General features: G+C 35.6%; 1 protein-coding gene across 1 annotated transcript in view; it reads left to right on the top strand.

The window, feature by feature from the left end:
- Positions 1 to 17,920, top strand: part of GPC5 (glypican 5) — a 1,436,730-nt gene that overhangs the window by 1,305,060 nt on the left and 113,750 nt on the right. The window lies entirely within an intron of this gene.

The following is a 17,920-nucleotide window of genomic DNA, read 5'->3' as shown; positions in this document are numbered from 1 at the left end:
TGCTACCCCTTAGACCTTGTCCTCACATCTTTCTCGCCCCTGTGCTCCAGCCATCTTGACCTTTGCTATTCTTTAAATGTGCCAAGCACCCCCTTTGTCAGAGTGTCTGCACTTGGTGTACTGACATTTTCGTCCCTCAGATATGCACAGAGCTCATTTCTCCACTTTCTTTAGGTTTCTGGATCAAAGGTGAAACTTTCCCTGACCCCTTAAATAAAGTATCCTATACTCTGGCACTTCCTGTTATCTTGTACCTTGCTTCATTTGTTTATCAGCACTTATCAATTGAACAAATAAGTGTTCAGTATTCATTTGCCTTTGTCTGTCTCACTTACTTTATAATGTGAGCACCCAATGATAGATGGTTTGCTACTATGTTCTTAGCTGTATCCCCAGCTATGGAATAGTGCTCAATATGCAATAGGTATTCACTGCATATTTGCTGAATAAATGAATGTGAGTACATATCAAGTGCTTGGTATGCATAAAATATTGGATTAGGCACTGAAGAGCTCAGTTATGATAAGATATAGGTTTATTAATCTAAATAATCTCATAGAGCTACATGGGCTGAAAGCACAAAGAAGAATTCGTGGTTGACCTTGAACTACTCTTGAAAGATTGGTAGGATATCTATACATGGAGGTCCTTTGGAACTTCAAGTATATAATAAACAGAACACAGATAGGAGAGTGTTAAGGAATAGTTGACTAATGTAGTTTGTCTAAAGCAAGAGAGTAGGCAATTGAGAATGAAAAGCAAGTAGAATATTTTTTTCTGATATTTTTATTGTGGTAAAATCCACATAAAATTTTCTGTCTTAAGTATATTTAAGTATTAAGTACATTCAAATTATTGTGCAACCATCATTCATTTTCAGAACTCTTTTCATCATGCCAAACTGAAACTCTGTATCCATTGAACAGTAACTCCCCATGACCACCTGTCTCCCAGCCCCTGGTAACTGCCGTTCTTTCTTTTTTTAATCTTCCCTTTTCCTCCACACCTCATCCTCTGGTAACCACTACTGTATGCTATAGGGCCTTTTTTCTCTTTAAAGGATTCACATAGAAGTGAGATCATGTAATATTTACCTTTTTGCGTTTGGCTTATTTTACTTAGCATGTTTTGAGGTTCATCCATGTTGTCAAAAGTGGCATGTATGTATGTGTGTGTATTTATATTTATTTAAATTTATATTTAAATTTATATTTAAATTTATATTTAAATTTATATTTATATTTATGTAACTTTATGCATTCATCTGACCCAATGGACATTTACATTGTTTCTGTATCATAGCTATTGTGAATAATGCTACAGTGAACATGAAATTGCAGATATCTCTTCAAAATCGTGATTTTTACTTCCTTTGTACATATACTCAGAAATGGAATTGCTAGATTTCTAGCAATTTTATTTTTAATTCTTTGAAGAACCCCTATATCGTTTTTCACAGTGGCTGCACCAGTTTACATCCCTACCAATAGTATATGAGAGTTCCCTTTTTTTTTTGCACATTCTTCCCATATCCTTCCCAACACTTGTTATTTCTTGTCTTTTTTTCTTCTTTTTCAAGTTTTCATTTAAATTCCAGTCAGTTAACATACAGTGTAATATTAATTTCAGGTGTAAAATTTAGTGATTCAACACTTCATACGACACCCAGTGCTCAGCCCAGTTGTCCTTCTTAATCCCCATCACCTATGTCATGCAACTCCCTGAGTACCTCCCTTCCAGCAACTCTCAGTGTGTTCTCTATAATTAAGAATCTGTTTCCTGGTTTGCCTCTCTCTTTTTTTCTCTTCCCCTATGTTCATCTGTTTTATTTCTTAAAGTCCACATATGATAATAGCCATTCTGGCAGGTATAAGGTAATATCTCATTGTAGATTTGACTTGCATTTTCATGATAACTAATGATGTTGAACATCTTTTCCTATGCCTGCTAGCCATCTTAATGTTTTCTTTGGAAAAAAATGTCTATTCAGGTCCTTTGTCCATTTTGTTGTGTTATTTGGGTTTGCTTGAGTTGTAAAGCAGGTAGAATGCATTGGGGAAAAAATAGTCCAAATACCAAAATGGCCTTCCCCCTTCTCTCAAATATTTATAAATCTATTTCACCTTTAAAATTCAGAGATAGGCATTTTCTCTTTACATTATCTATATCAGTTGTATAGGCCTTACTTGTTTTACTACTTTTATATGAGCAATTATGTCTGTTTTTTTTTTTTGTGAATATGTGTATGTATATATCCCCTGCTCTAGAATAAGATCCTCAGTGGTAAGAGTCACCTGATTCTTATTTCCATTTCTGCTTAAGATCATTCCTTCTACGTGGTAAGAATTCAATACAAGTTTGTTGCATTAATAAGGGCAGACATTTTTAGTGAAAAAAATGCTGAAATAAAATACCGAAAAGGTAGACTTAGGAAAGATTGGAGAGGTTCTTTAATGTTGGCTGATTTAAGTAGGAAATGGAAGCCTAAACAAGATGTTTGAACTTGAAAGTCACAATCCAAATTGTACTTGAGAGAGATTAATCTAGCATCATAGACTTTATTACAGTAGGGAGATTTCAGAACAGGGAGGCAATCTGGGAGATAATTCCAATAGGTAATTCCAACTAGTTAAGAGGTAATGAGTATCTGAAGTGAAGTGGAACAAATGAAGATGGAAAAGAGAGGACAAAAGGGAAGACTCTTGTTAAGGTATCAGCTATAATATATAGGGGCTTATTTTTTAGGGAACATCATAGAAGGTTTAAAAAAGAATGAAGTCATTATCAGAAGGAGGGAAATGTGAAGCGTTCTGGTGAAAGATTGCATTTTGATACTTGACCTGGGGGTGCTGATGGCCATCCAGGTAAAGATGTTTAAGAAACAGCAGTTATATTTGAATTTAAGGAAAAAGAACAATGCTAGAGATTTTGTATATATCTGCAAAGAGCTAATGACTAAAGCACTTGTTGATTTTTGTCCTTAAGATGAATAAGAGTGAGGATGTAAAAAATTACAACAAGCCAGCTTTTGAATTAGAGCAGGTGTAATTTGTCAATAAAAATCTGTAACAGGAATGTAAGTAAAAATAAAGAAAATGAGTCAAGTGAATCTGTGGATAAAGTAGTAACATAAATTTGGGTTAAATTATAAGTAGTAATGTATTCAAATAATAATTTAAAAACAATAGTCTCAGGATGCCTGAATGGCTCAGTCAGTTAAGCGTCCGACTTCGGCTCAGGTCATGATCTCATGGTTTGTGAGTTCAAGCCCCGCATTGGGCTCTGTGCTGACAGCTTTAGAGCCTGGAGCCTGCTTTGGATTCTGTGTCTCCCTCCCTCCCTCTCTCTCTCTGCCCCTCCCCCGCTCATGCTCTTCCTCGCTCAAAAATAAACATTAAAAAATTAAAAATAAATAAAAAATAAAAATAAGTCTCTACATACAGACAGAGGTTAATAACACTATGGTAGTAGTCTTTCCCTTGGTTACTATAGAGTTAACCTCCACTTTTTATTTGTTGTACTGTATGATCAGCTAATCATTAATTCATATCAGCCAGGATTCACTGTGGTCTTCTTTTGTTCTAAGACCTTAAGTTAAAAAGTTTGATAAACTGATTTCTCCCTCTCAAGGAGTTTTTGTCCAGTAATCATAGACCTACAAGTGATAAAACACAATGACCTGTTTTGCTTATGATGCTAGAAATATCTATATATTCCATTGTGGTACCAATGAGCCAGTGGTCAGCTCTCCTTCCAGCGATAAATGGGAGAATTGGGAAGGGAGACGTTAAATGAGTTGTCTAGAGAGAGGGATACATACCCTCTCTTCTGTTCCCTCCAGGAATGGGAGAGAATATGAACAGAAAGCATGAGAAGGGGTTTTCCAGATGTCATAATACTATAAACAAAAACTCAGGTGCACAATGTAGTGTGACATTAAGTGGAACTTCCAGCATATTGTGTAAATATAGTACAGGTTACTGTGGCACAAGATGAAGCTAGATTGGCTCTCAGGGGCCCTGTAAAGCAAGTTTTTGTCTAACCTGATGAGAAGTTGGGATGCTGTCCTGCAAGGAGAGAATTTTAAACAGGGGAAAAACCCTGATCTAATCTGCACTTTAGAAATGTCTTTGGCCTCAGTGTGGCAGGTGACACTGTGGGGGAGGAGGATAGAGATCAAAGGGAGGATTCAGCAGGGTATTATAATAACCCAGAAATCCACAGAAGAGATTCAGGTCCTCTCTAGATTAGCAGCAGTGGGGGTAGAGCAAAGTAGACAGAAATTTTTAAAGTAGTCTCACCAAATTTGGTAATTATTTAGGTGTAAGGATGTGAGAGAGAAGAGTGCAATAATGCTTGGCTATCTAGTTTGAAAAACTAGATGAACAGAGGTGACACCTCTGAGGTAGGGACAGTGATAGCAGACGTGTACCTGAGAGAACAGGTCATGAGGTTGCTTTCAAAGGAGGAGCCTAAAGTTTGCATAGTCATTCAAGAAAAGGTGCTTAGTAGACAGGTATTAAATGGCTTTGGAACACAGAGGAGAGATCAAGGCTGAAGATTTTTGGAATCACTTATTTTTAAGTAGCATATAAGTCATTAAGAGGAGACAAGATTGACTTTAGGAAGAATGTAGAAATTAAAAGACAAAGAATATAGGATAGAACCCTAAAAATACAAATGTTTCAGGAACATCCAGGAGTATCCAAGAAGCTCAAGGAAATGGGATGGCAAGAAAGAGTAGGATTCATGAGAATAATGTTCCCAAAATTAAAGATCTAAAGATACTGAGGCAACCAGTTGAAGGAATAACATAATACCAGGTTGAAAAAGAATGTCAGTGAAATTCTAGCAGAGGGTGATGGGAGTGAGGATTTATCTAAAGAGAATAAGCCTAATTCAGACTGCAGCAAATCTCTGGGCTGGAAAAAAAAAATTAAATAAAGTAACAATTTATGTGTACACACACACAGAGACATATAGATATCCATGTCAGAATGTATGCATGTGTTCATGTTTTGTAACTGTGTTTACCACTTCTCCCCATTGTGTCGCAAGTTAGCTGAGGAGGCTTGCCTTGCCTATTCCTTGTTGTATCATGTGGTTCATAATAAATTGTCATAACTATATAATGCTGAAAACATTACTAAGAATACAGAGATATCGAGGATGCTATATTTATGAAAATACCAAATTTAATTCTCTGGTCACTTGGCATTCATTTTGAAATTTTAGTCCATGATATTGAACAGCATCTCATATTACAATGACCCTATTTATATGGGAAAGGTGCCCAAAGCAAAACAGGACTTTGTTAATCCAGCCTAGACACACTGCAAGTCTTTTGACTGAAGTCTTCTGAGTGGTGATTTATGCTTTGAGACGCCAGTAGCGAGAACCACAAACTCTTCACATTTTAGCATCTTTGACATTTCCACACTCTGGGTGCATTTCTATAACATACCTGGGACCTTTGAAAATGTTAAGTCACATTAAAATGGTATTTTGAAGTCCAGTTCTCTGGGATCAGTGATGCAGAAGGTCTCTTGGTAAGCTTAGGTCTGAAATAACTGTGTGTTTCTTTTCTTCATAATTTGGACTCATATGGTTTATAGAGATTTGGCATGGTCTTGAAAACTTCCCTCCAGCCAGCTTGCCACTCCAGATGGCATTGCCTTTCTGAACAAGCTGAATCCTCTGGTCATGAAGGTAAAATAGCATTTATTTATAAGTCCTTGGCTAGTCTTGCTTACCACTATTATTCACTTCATTGATTGTGAATATATAGTTCTTAACTCTTGATATTCCTGACTGGTGGTAAGAATTCTTAAAACTTACTAGGCTGATCAACAAATAAAAACTAATAGTTAAATTTTTCACAGGCATGCTAGTTAACTTATATACATGGATTATGAAAATGTCAAGTTAACATAAAGATTACTTTTAAGCAACTTATACTCTAAGCCATTGTTTGAATTATTTAAAAATATGATTCTTTTTAAAATTGACATCTTTTCATAAATTTAAGCTCATTTATGTATTAAAGAATTCTAAAAACATTCTCTTACTGAGAAACACAATTAGAGCTTTAGAAAAACACACCTTATTTAATCTATTAGTTACATTTAATAATCAGGTGGGTTTTTTTTGTTGTTGTTGTTTTTGCATTCTGAGTTCCAAGATACTTACTTTAGCTGTCATTAGTTCAACAATACAAATATTGGTATGCAATCTGTCACCTAATTGTTTCTTCAAAATGGAGTATTGGCTCAGCACACACCTAACTTTATGATTCTGAAAGATTGAACCATGATAAATATAATGGCTGTGTAAGAGTTATTTAACAGGGATACATCAATTTTTGTTTGAAGTTTTAAATATTTAGTGCTATGTGTATTTGGATTTTCTGTAAAACCAACTAACTTCGAAATAAATATTTTGCTCACTACAATTTCATGTCAGAGTTTCAAGTAATAAATGCAAAGTAAGTTTTTATAAACTTAGAGAACAATATTTTTATCACCACCTACATTTAATTTTCAGTTGGATTTTCTTCTAAGTAATTCTCCCACCAAATAATCATTTACATGATGCATCTTCCCAGTAGTCCATTTGCAGTCACCTCTAAAGGCAGAGAAATTCATAGGTTTCTCCATCTGCCTTCTGTTTATGTGAGCCAGTTTAAATACCCAAATTGTCTGTCAAAGAGGCAAGTCACATTTTGAACTTATTCTGAGAGTAACACGATATTGTTTAATTACTCAATATGGATGACTCAATAATTACTCTAACAGTAGATTTTAAGAGAATGCTAGATATCTTGATGAAGGTAACATTCCACTTAAACAAAAATACTTATCTCATAACTTTGTTAATATGATATCTCAAACATCTCACAAATAATAGGATTTGGCTCCTTGAGTCAGTGACATATATATGAATGTTCATCAGCAGCACATCCATTTTTAGTATTTTGGTAATCTGGCCTAATAGAGTTATTTGTACTCTATCTGTAAGAGGCAAATTATAATTTCCCTGTTTTGTGGATAAGCCAATAGTATTAGAGAACTTAAAGCATTGCATTTGCTTAATCCCAGTGGTATTCTCTTGGATTATACCTTTCAGCCAGAGAAAAGAGAAATTAAAAAAAAAAAAAAAAAAGTAGGGACACCTGGGCGGCTCAGTCAGTTAAGTGTCTGACTTCAGCTCAAGTCATTATCTCACATTTCATGAGTTTGAGCCCCGACATGGGCTCTGGGCTGACAGCTCAGAGCCTGGAGCCTGCTTCGGATTCTCCGTCTCCCTCTCTCTCCGCCCCGTCTTTCTCTCTTTCAAAAATGAATAAACATTAAAAGGTTTTTTTTCATAAGAAAAAAGTAGGAATTAAAGACAAATGCATAATAGTTTGCTTCAAACTATGAGTGGTTTTATATTTAGTTTTGTGTTATAAGAGATAGAGAAGTCACTTCTGTTTTAAAGGGAGCTGTGGGAAATAATATGCAGGTCACTGTGGTGTATACACTGACCTCCTCCTTTCTCCTTCAGTAAATGAGTCTGAACGCTGGTTATGGATTATATTGATCATATATTAAAATGACAAATGGCCTTCACATTAGCTTGCACACAAGTCTCTTAACAGAACCTATTGCAACTTGTCAGATGCAATTTAAGAATTGAACTAGACATTGATGGACAAGACCTTCCACTGACCACTGAAAACATGTAGATTCTCTTGATTAAATTGATGCTTCTGACTTTAATGAGCTACTATTGATTGGGTGTTTACTGCTACAATGTATTATTATATTGCCACTCACAGTGCCATAGTTAAGAGGTTGTAAGCATTTCTGTTATAAATCCTTTTTTTGAAAGCTTGTAGTTCAACCATAAAATAAGCTAGTGATATGATACATAACAGAGTCACTTTGATTGCAAATTAGTTTCCACAATTAATATATATGTATATATATATTTAGTAACTTCAATTTTATTTGACTAACCAGTAAAATGAAGGCCTGAACTAGTCTGTGAATTGTATGAATATGTAATAAAGAGTTCTTCTTGTTGAAGAGATTTAATATGATATGCTTACTGAACTACCTCATAAGACCACAAAAAACAGTTCTAAAAGGGGTAAATGGAAAATGACATTTTGCCAGTTTCTCCTTGAATTTAAATCAGGGACTGTGAACTTAGTCCTTAAACTGGTTTGATGTACCCCATTATTATTAAAATGATAACAATACAAGACAAGGATTATTCTGAACTGAAAAGCTAAAGGAATTGGCATCTGTCATTTTATTGTAAGTAATTCTTTGGAACCCTGAAAACATTAAAATTAGTCAAGTATTTTTATTTAAATCATAAAGAGCTGATTTGGGAGCACATTCTAATTTAAAGAGGGTATTTCTGTCTTTATTTTTTTGACAGAAATACCCTTTTTCCAGACCATTACATTTACAAATGTGATACTATTTTCAGCACCTCGAACATTTTTTCCTACTCTTTGGAGTAGGCATTTAAATGTTTGCTGGATGATTTGGTGAATGGATGAATGAGTGAAAGTTACAGGAATCTCTTTTTCATCTCTCTAGATCTCATGAAATTCTGAATATTACTGTGTCAGAAGAGTATCACTTTCTTTCTTTACTTTAAAATTCCAGTTCTTTATTCACCGTTCAGAATTAAAAGGGAAAAAAAGGCAGCTTTTAAGACACTTACATCATTGATGGTAGGCACTGGTTCAGACACATTTTCAAGGTTCCTGCCCGGGAAGGATACACCAATACACTCTGGAACTGCTCTTATATACTAAGAGATTTCAGTGTGTCCATTAGATTATTAAGTATCACCATGAAACCCCAAACAACAGCACAGCTTCTTTGCACTGGAATAATAAAATCTAAACAAAAGGGAGAGTTTGCTTAATGCCCTAAAAGATGTATTTTAGATATTAAGTGTTTTAGATATTAAGATATTTAGATATTAAGTAATTAAGTGCTATCAGGCCATTTATTATATATTATATAATGTCTTACATCATTGCTAGATATTGCTCATCTAGGTGGAAGTTTTGTAAACCACATCATATTAATATCTACCAAATTGCTCTTATATATGTAAGACACTTCTATTTTTTGAGAAAACAATGCATGCTATTTCATGTTTCACAATATATATAAAGTCAGCATTTTACTGACACTATTCTGTTCGGTTTTGATGGAATTAAGTGACGACTTCATTTCAGTGTAACTGTGAAGTGCAGTACTCCAGACACAAAGTTATTGGTTGATTCTGACGAAAGTTTTAATACTTTAATAATATATATATATATATATATATATATATATATATGCCTTATTCAACTATATTATAAACTATTATATATAAAGTATATATAAATTATTATAAACTATATTTTAAAGTGTATATATATATATATATATATGCTCCCAATGACTGATTTACATGGTTTCTAATAGAATCTTTCAATTAACATTTGCTATAGTTTTAGTTTGATGAAATGCAGGATGTGCATGGGTAGAGAGTATAGCAATATGTAATTATGCTGAATGACATCTACCACTCAAAGAACTACTAGTTCATACACTTCAAAAAAGAGAGAAACCCATTCAGGAAATTCAACTTACTTTTCTGGCTATATAATGAGTGAAAGAGTATTGGAGAAAAAAAATAGAGGGCCAGATTCTCTGTGCACTAAAATCAATGGGGGTTTTATAGTAGAAGTGTCTGAGCCAGATTATTTCTTTCCCAGCCAAAGTGTAGTTCACTGAGCTATGCAGCTTTATAATCACCACAAGTATTAAAGCTGGACTGAATTTTTTTTTTCAGTTTTATCCACAAACACAAAAGATAGGCTGAGCTAGAATAATCTTAATGGGGCATTTGAATGAACATCCTTGTAATGATCTCTTTAATTTCCAAATAACATTTAGAAAAGTTTTAAGTTTTCTCCTGCACAAGGTAAGAAGTATTAAAAGGAAGAGACCTATTAATGCTAACTCCTAAAATTTTTCCTCAGGAAAAAAAATGTTTTCTGACAATAATTTTCTAGACTATGTGAAAATGCACTAGTTCTCCAACCTATGATAATACTCTATAGACAAATGCATTTTCTTTTGCTTTATCTTTCTGAATAATTTTATGTCAAGCTTATTGTGTATTAGTAAATTCTATCATTTTCATTTCAGTTTTCTTTTCTTGGGTTAAATCTCCTTGGAACAGTGTGTCAAGTTTGGGGTGGGGGGTAGGGTAATGCCAGAAGATGGAAAAAATGAAATGAAAAGCAGGGCAGGGCAAGTGGAAAATGAGAGGACATTAACTCTCAAGTAATGGAATAAGAAAGAAACACGTGCAGACCATGTACAGTTGTACAACTGTCAGCTTCTAGCATCCATGAAAGGAAATTGTCTTAATTCACTGTTGTCTGTGAACTCTCTTAGAACTGTCTTAGAACTCTCAACTACTTAATCAGTGTTCCACTCCTGGTACTTAAATGAGTTTCTATGCTTATGGTAATCACTCAGGCTCAGATTTTGACCCTTAGTTCCAAAGAGGGCTAATTCTTGAATTCAGCTCATTCTGAATTAAGCACAAACTTTGAAACAATGGAAAGGCTGTAGGTCTGTGTGGAGTGTCATGTTATTGCACCTTCCCTCTCAGAGATCTGAGCCATTAGCTACCCCATCATCTCTCTGTTTATAGTCAAGGATAATGTGTATATTACTGACCTTCAACAATGCTATGTCCACAACACTCCCACACTAAAAGCATTTCTATAGAAACAAAAAAGAATGAGAAAAATACTTATCATTTATATTGTTCTAGGATTTTTCTTTTCATAAGTTGCTTAAAATAGACATGCTTGTAGTATAGGAAACAGCTCCTCTAAGGTATAATGAGGGACAAAGTGTACTTTTTATGAAAAATGATACATATAAACCTTTTGCTAAACCATAATACAATTCATCCTTTATTAGAAGAGCACACTAAGATATAAACATTTCCTTCCTACTAGGAGCTAACACTTAGACTAATCTAGAAACAGGAAACTGTTTCCTAAATGTGTCAGCGTGTGTGGAGATATTTGAAAAGGTATCCATATAAGAACAATTTGGGGGAAAATCTTTGGTCATCCACAACCTCATTTTTTAATGAAATGAAATACACAACGAGGAGTTAAGATAGTGGAGGATTGTGGAAACCTTAAGCTTGCCTCACCCCTCAAACACAGCTAGATAAATATCAAATCATTTTGAACACCCAAGAAATTGATCTGAGAACCAAGATAGCAAAACTGCACAACTAGAGGTAGAAAACTGGCCACATCATGAAAGATAGGAGCTGCAGAACTTGGTTTGGGGAAGAAAAGAACTGCAGGTGTTATGAAGGGGAGCGAGCCTTGATCACAGAGATGACAGAGAGGCAAGCAAGCGAGCACACACAGGGAATGGCACAATAAAAACTTCCCCTAAACTAATGACTGGGAAAAGGAGAGAGGCTCACTACCGCAAGTTTTCATAAGCAGCAGAGCACAAAGTCTGAAGTTTTAGAGGTCCTCACCATCTCCAGGATTGTGCCTGGTGGGTTGGGCAGTGCTCCGGTGAGGAAGGAGGGCAGAGACCTGGGAGTGGGCGGTGTGGTCGGAGGATCCCATGGGTCTCAGGGGGAGATACAATTACCCTGTTTTGTGTGCATTTGGGGTTGGCAGCATGGAGCTGCAGGGACGAAAAGAACTGGAAGTGACAATGTGCTGCCTTATTTCCTAGCATAGAAACAAAGATACCAGCCAAGGTCAGCATACCTTGGTGCCAGCTTTTTGCTACGATTTACCATAAACTGCAGATCACTGTGAGGTGGTGCAACTGATTTCTGGGACAAACCAGCACTGGCCACAGGGCAGCAAGACCTTCCCCTAAAGGAACAGCATGGGTCCATGCCACATAGATGTCTAAAACTTGGAGTTTTGAACCCCAGGCGTGTGTCTGAGTTAAAATACAGGAGTACTGTGCCACCTGGCAGGTGGACAGCTCAGACGCAGGTAGGGTGAAGGTAGGATCTGGCAGAAGCCGGGGACACATGAGGTGATTGTTTGCTCTTCTGTGAGGGCTTGCTGAAGGGTTGTGGGCTCTATCTCCCTATTCCAGGGAGGGGAGAGTGGGTCAACAGCATTCCCTCCTAAGCCCCCACTGCCTATCAACAATGACTGACTTCAGTGAGCAAACCAATGCCACCCTGTGGAGGCCAGAACTGCTACCACGAAGCCCCATCTCCCCTGCACCCAGCGGGTGCACCTCTACTAGTGTGAGTCTGCCTGAGAATCAGTGCAGCAGGCTCCACCCCCAGAAGACCAGCAAAAAATACTCATGTGCACCAAGTCTAGTGATCATAAAGTGCTGTAAAGCTTCAGCTCTAGGGGACATAGGGTAGTATCTAGCTTTTTTTCTTTTTCTTTTACCTCTTCTTAATATATGCATCACTCTCAGGAGTGGGAATAAAACAGGTTTTTCTGACAGTCACATACACAGAAACAGTGACTTCGACAAAATGACAAGACAGAAAATCATCCCAAAAGAAAGAACAGGAAGAAGTCATGGGTAGGGATTTAATCAATACAGATACAAGTAAGACATCTGAATCAAAATTTTAAAAAAATAATCATAAGGATACTACCTGGGCTTGAGAAAAGCATAGAAGACACTAGAGAATCCCTTACTGCAGAAATAAAAGAACTAAAAACTAGTCAGACTGAAATAAAAATGCTATAACTGAGATGCAAAACTGAATTGATGTAATGACCATGAGGATGGACGAATCAGAGGAACCATTGATATAGAAGATAAAATTATGGAAAATAATGAAGCTGAAAAAATAAGGAAAGAAAGGTATTGGATCTACAAATGTAGATTTAGGTAACTCAGTGACTCCTTGGAGGGTAATAACATTTGTATCATAGAAGTCTCAGAAGATGCAGAGGAAGAAAGGAGCAGAAGATTTATTTGAACAAATTATAGCTGAAAACTTCCCTACTTTGGGAAAGAAAACAGACATTGAAATCTAAGAAACATAGAGAACCCCCATTAAATTCAATAAAAATCAGCCATCACCAAGACATATCACAGCCAAATTCACAAAATATACAGACACATAAAATACGCAGAAGGAATCCTGAAGGCAACAAGGGGAAAAAAAATCCTTAACCTACACAGGAAGACAAATCACGTAGACAGCGGATTTGTGCACAGAAACAAAGCAAGCCAAAAGGGAGTGGCAGGATATATTCAAGGTGCTGAATGGAAAAACTAGGCAGCTCAGATTACTTTATCCAGCAAAGCTGTCATTCAGAATAGGAGGAGAGATAAAGACTAAACCAAAACTAAACAAAAACTAAAGGAGTTGGTGACCACTAAAGCCCTGCAAGAAGTACTAAAGGGGACTCTTTGAGTGGAGAAAAGAAGACCAAAAACAACAAAGACTAAAAAGGAGCAGAGAACATCACCAGAAACACCAACTATATAGGTAACACAATGGCACTAAATTCATACCTTTAAATAATGTAAAAGGACTCTCAATGTAAAAGGACTAAACTCTCCAATCAAAAGACATAGGGTCTCAGGATGGATAAAAAAATAAGACCCATCTATATGCTGTCTGCAAGAAACTCATGCTAGACTTCCAGATACATGCAGATTGTGAGGGGATGAAGAACTGTCTATTGTGCTAATGGACACCTAAAGAGAGCCAGAGTAGCCATACTCATATATATCAGACAAATTGGATTTCAAATAAAAGACTATAATAAGAGATGAAAAGGGGCATTATATCACAATTAAGTGTTCTATCCATCAAGAATATCTAACAATTATAAATATTTATACCCCCCCCATTGTGAAAATACCCCAAAATATAAATCAGTGACAAACTCATTGATAGTAATATAGTGTTAGTAGGGGACAACACACACACACAAACACACATACACACACTGGAATATTATTCAGCCATCAAAAAGAATGAAATCTTGCCATTTACATTGATGTGGATGGAGCTAGAGTACATTATGTTAAGCAAAATAAGTCAGTCATTGAAAGACAAATACTATATGATTTCACTTGTATATGTAACTTAGGAAACAAAACATGAACATATGGAAAGGAAAAGAGGAAAGGAAAAGAGAGAGACAGGGAAGCAAACCATGAGAAACTCTTAACCATAGAGAACAAATGATTGATGGAGGGAAGTTAGTTGGGGAGAGGCTAAACAGATGATGGGTATTAAGGAAGGCACTTGTTAGGATGAGTACTCAGTGTTTTATGTAAGTGATGAATCACTAAATACTCCTGAAACCAATATTACACTATCTGTTAACTAACTAGAATTTAAATACAATTTGGAAAAAAATAAAATGAAACTCAAAGGAATGCTAGAAGTTTACCTTCCAAAGTCATAAAATGGTTTGTTCTTAGTTTCCCCAGTTACAGAATTTGGAATTAAAAGTGAACTTTAATTTATAGATAAGAGAACTTGGAGTGGTGCAGTCTAACAAAAACAGGAAAAATTCTATAGCTAAAAAGAGACACTAAGAAGGTAACTAACAGCTGCTGATTTATATATAAAATAACTTTCTGCAGTGAGAAGAGTCTTGGTCCTTCTAATGTACATTGTAGAAGTGAAAAGGAAAGCCTGTAGGATAGAAGTTCTCAATCTAAGTATTGATATCTTGGGACAAGTAATTGTTGTGATGGGTCTGTCTTTTGTATTGTAGGATGTTTATCAGCCCCCCTGGCCTCTACCCATCAGATCCCCCTTTTGTACCCCCCCTCTCATAGTTGTTGCAATGTAAAATATCTATAGACATTAACAGATATATCTTGGGACAAAATGTTAACCCCCACCCATTGAGAACCACCACTCTAGAGTAATATTAGCCCAATTTTTTTTTTCATTTCTAATGGAGACCATGCAAATAGTAATTATACTTATTTCATGGAGTTGTTGGAAAAATTAAAAACTTAAAGTTATGAGAATATTGTCAGGCACATAGTAATGTGTGGGGAAAATACAGAATTATTATCATGGGTATAACATTATGAATGGCAACCGCTCTAAACATAGGATGGGCATTCTTTAACAACCATTTGCTCATGAGATGGGTTGACATCACCTGTGTTTATATTTATGTTCAGGGTCATTATACTCATTATATGGATACCATTCATTTTCTCCTTTGAATAATATTAAGTAATGATTTCCCCTTTACCTCTAAGGATTAATAAACCAGAAATTACAATGGGAATAAATTAATTAATTTTATGTGAAAAGGATTAGAGATTTAAATTATATTATTATCATAGATGAAGTAATTCACTCTTCCATCTCCAAGCAAAAGTAATAGGTAATTTGAATTTGGCATGTCAAGACCAAGGCCATACACTTTGTGGAATTTAATTGTAAAAACAGCTTTGTCATTCTGGCAAAATTAATGAGCTCCTTATTTAGATTTTTCAAAGATTTGTTTTTAATTTTTAGATTTCTTCAGAGAGTTTAATTGGAAGATGAAAAAGGACACTCTGAGAAAGAGAAGCAGTATGCAAGTTGGTGATTTTGTGGACATCATGTGGAACCATCTCATTAGATTTATAACTTGTCATGTAGGACTCACTGCATAGGTATTTTCACCATGATCTTCATATTGATTCTGGGCCACACATGTTGCATACAGGCTGATGAATTTAAGAACAGATCTAATGATTGCTTAATGTAGCCTGGAAAACAGCTTTCAAAAGTCATTAGGCCTACAAAATGATAGGGTTTGCACCCTTGAGACATCATTCTAAAGACAAATGGATTTCAGTTTGAATTTCTTCTCTTAATTCATTACAAGTCTGTATGTAATTCATCAGGCCAGTAAAATTTTTGTTCTGCTGAAAATAATCCTAAGCCTGAAGCCAAAAGCTGTATTTAAACTAAGGTTCTACCACTTTATGGCTGTGATATGGTCAAGGTGACATAATTTCTTGGACCTCAGTTTCCTGCAGTGTAGAGATTGATCTAGTCCCGTGGTTCTCAATAAGTGACCCAAGAGCCAGCAGCATTAGCACCACTTGGAAACTTACAAATGCAAATTCTAGGCTCCATACCAGACATATAGGATCATTCTGGGAATGTGACCAAGATATTTGTGATTTAATAAGTCCTCCAGGTGATTCTGATTCATGATAAAGTTTCAGAACCACCACTGTACTTCAGGGATCAGCAAATATTTTCTTTACAGGGCCAGAAAGTAATAAGGTAGCTTCTTCCCCTTATCCATGGGGGATATATTCTAAGACTTCTAGTGGATGCCTGAAACCATGGATAGTACCAAACCCTATGTATGTTTTTTTTCTTATAAAGTCTCCTTTATAAATCAGGCACACTAAAAATTAATAATAATAACTAATAATAAAACAGAACAATTACAACAATCTAGTGTAATAAGTTATGTGAGTGTCGTATCACTCTCTTGAAATATCTTATTTTACTCACCCTTCTTCTTGTGATGATGTGAGATGCTAAAATGCCTACGTGATGAGATGAAATGAACAACCGAGAAATTGTGACATAACGTTAAGTTATTGACCTTCTGGACCTCAGTTGACCATGGATAAGGGGGGACTACTGTATTTTAGGCTATCGGAACAAGAAGAAAAATCAAGAATATTATGTACACATTTATATAAAAAGAAAACATTTTTCTTGACATAATTTAAGATAATCATAATAACATTTGTTATTGTTGTATATATCTAATAATGTAAAGAATGGAATCTTCTTTAGGAAGGATACTATTTTGGTGCATTGGAGTTCCAAGTTAATGTTCCTTTTCACAAAACCGATTGCACATATTCATCTGTAAAAGTCATTCTTAGCTCATGGGCCTTCCAAGAGGTGGCAGACTGAATTTGTCCTGCACGCCACAGTTTCCACCCCTGATATCTAGGACCTCTAGAGTCCTTTCCATCTGCTTTTCATAAGTCCACCTGCATCAATGCTGGGTTTGCTTTATTACCTTTGCTTTTTTTCTCCTCTTCAGGTAAAATTAAGACCCAAATTACAAATGCTGGCTCCATCTTCAACCTAATCCCATCTACCCACACTATCACTGCATATAGATCTTTCATGAAAATTAAACAGTGAGTGCTTAGATGAGATATAAAGTCCAAAATGAGTCCTTATATTCCTCAACTGATTTCCTCCAGAGTGAAGCTAAATACTAACAATGACCTTCTAGATAGACTTAAAATATGCTGTAGTATCCATTAGCAATATTCTTCATGAGCTCCTTATTGTCTGTTGGGGGAAAAAAGACTGTCAAAAGTCAACAGTGTTTCAGAGATTAGCCGAAATAAAATATATCAAAGTCTTGTGTTCTTCTAAATAAGCTATAAGCAGGAACTTAATATCCCAAGCAATTACCTGTTATTGGATTGTGAATAAGACATATTATTCAGATTCTTTTTTATCCATTCAGGTGGGAATACCAGATACAGATATCTTTTTTAATCAAAGTTTCTATCTTAAGTAAAAACAGAGAGAGGGCACAAATTAGTTGAATCAATTCATTTGCTTTTGCCAGAAGGTTGCCTCCTGCAATTAATTCAATTGACTAGTTTAATTTCTTTGTACATTCATTAGGGCATTGATGAGGATATGATTATTTAGTTTTAAATAGCACTGGGGCTCTATTTTCTCTAATCCCCTTGACTCCAAACCACTGCAATGCTTCTAGTTGCTATGCTCTCTGCTATGTGGAAGAAGAGCCCAGCACTCTCCCTGAAGGTGTGTGAATAATGTAATGCAATACCCCTACTCTAGTCTGGGCATATCTATTGTGGGTGCTGAGCACTTAGTTCTTGAT

Source organism: Puma concolor, chromosome A1 (assembly GCF_028749965.1).
Source record: "Puma concolor isolate L17-30 chromosome A1, mPumCon1.1.hap2, whole genome shotgun sequence".
Lineage (NCBI taxonomy): Eukaryota > Metazoa > Chordata > Mammalia > Carnivora > Felidae > Puma > Puma concolor.
The sequence above is the reverse complement of the archived record's forward strand: the minus strand, read 5'-3'. Positions and strand labels throughout refer to the sequence as shown.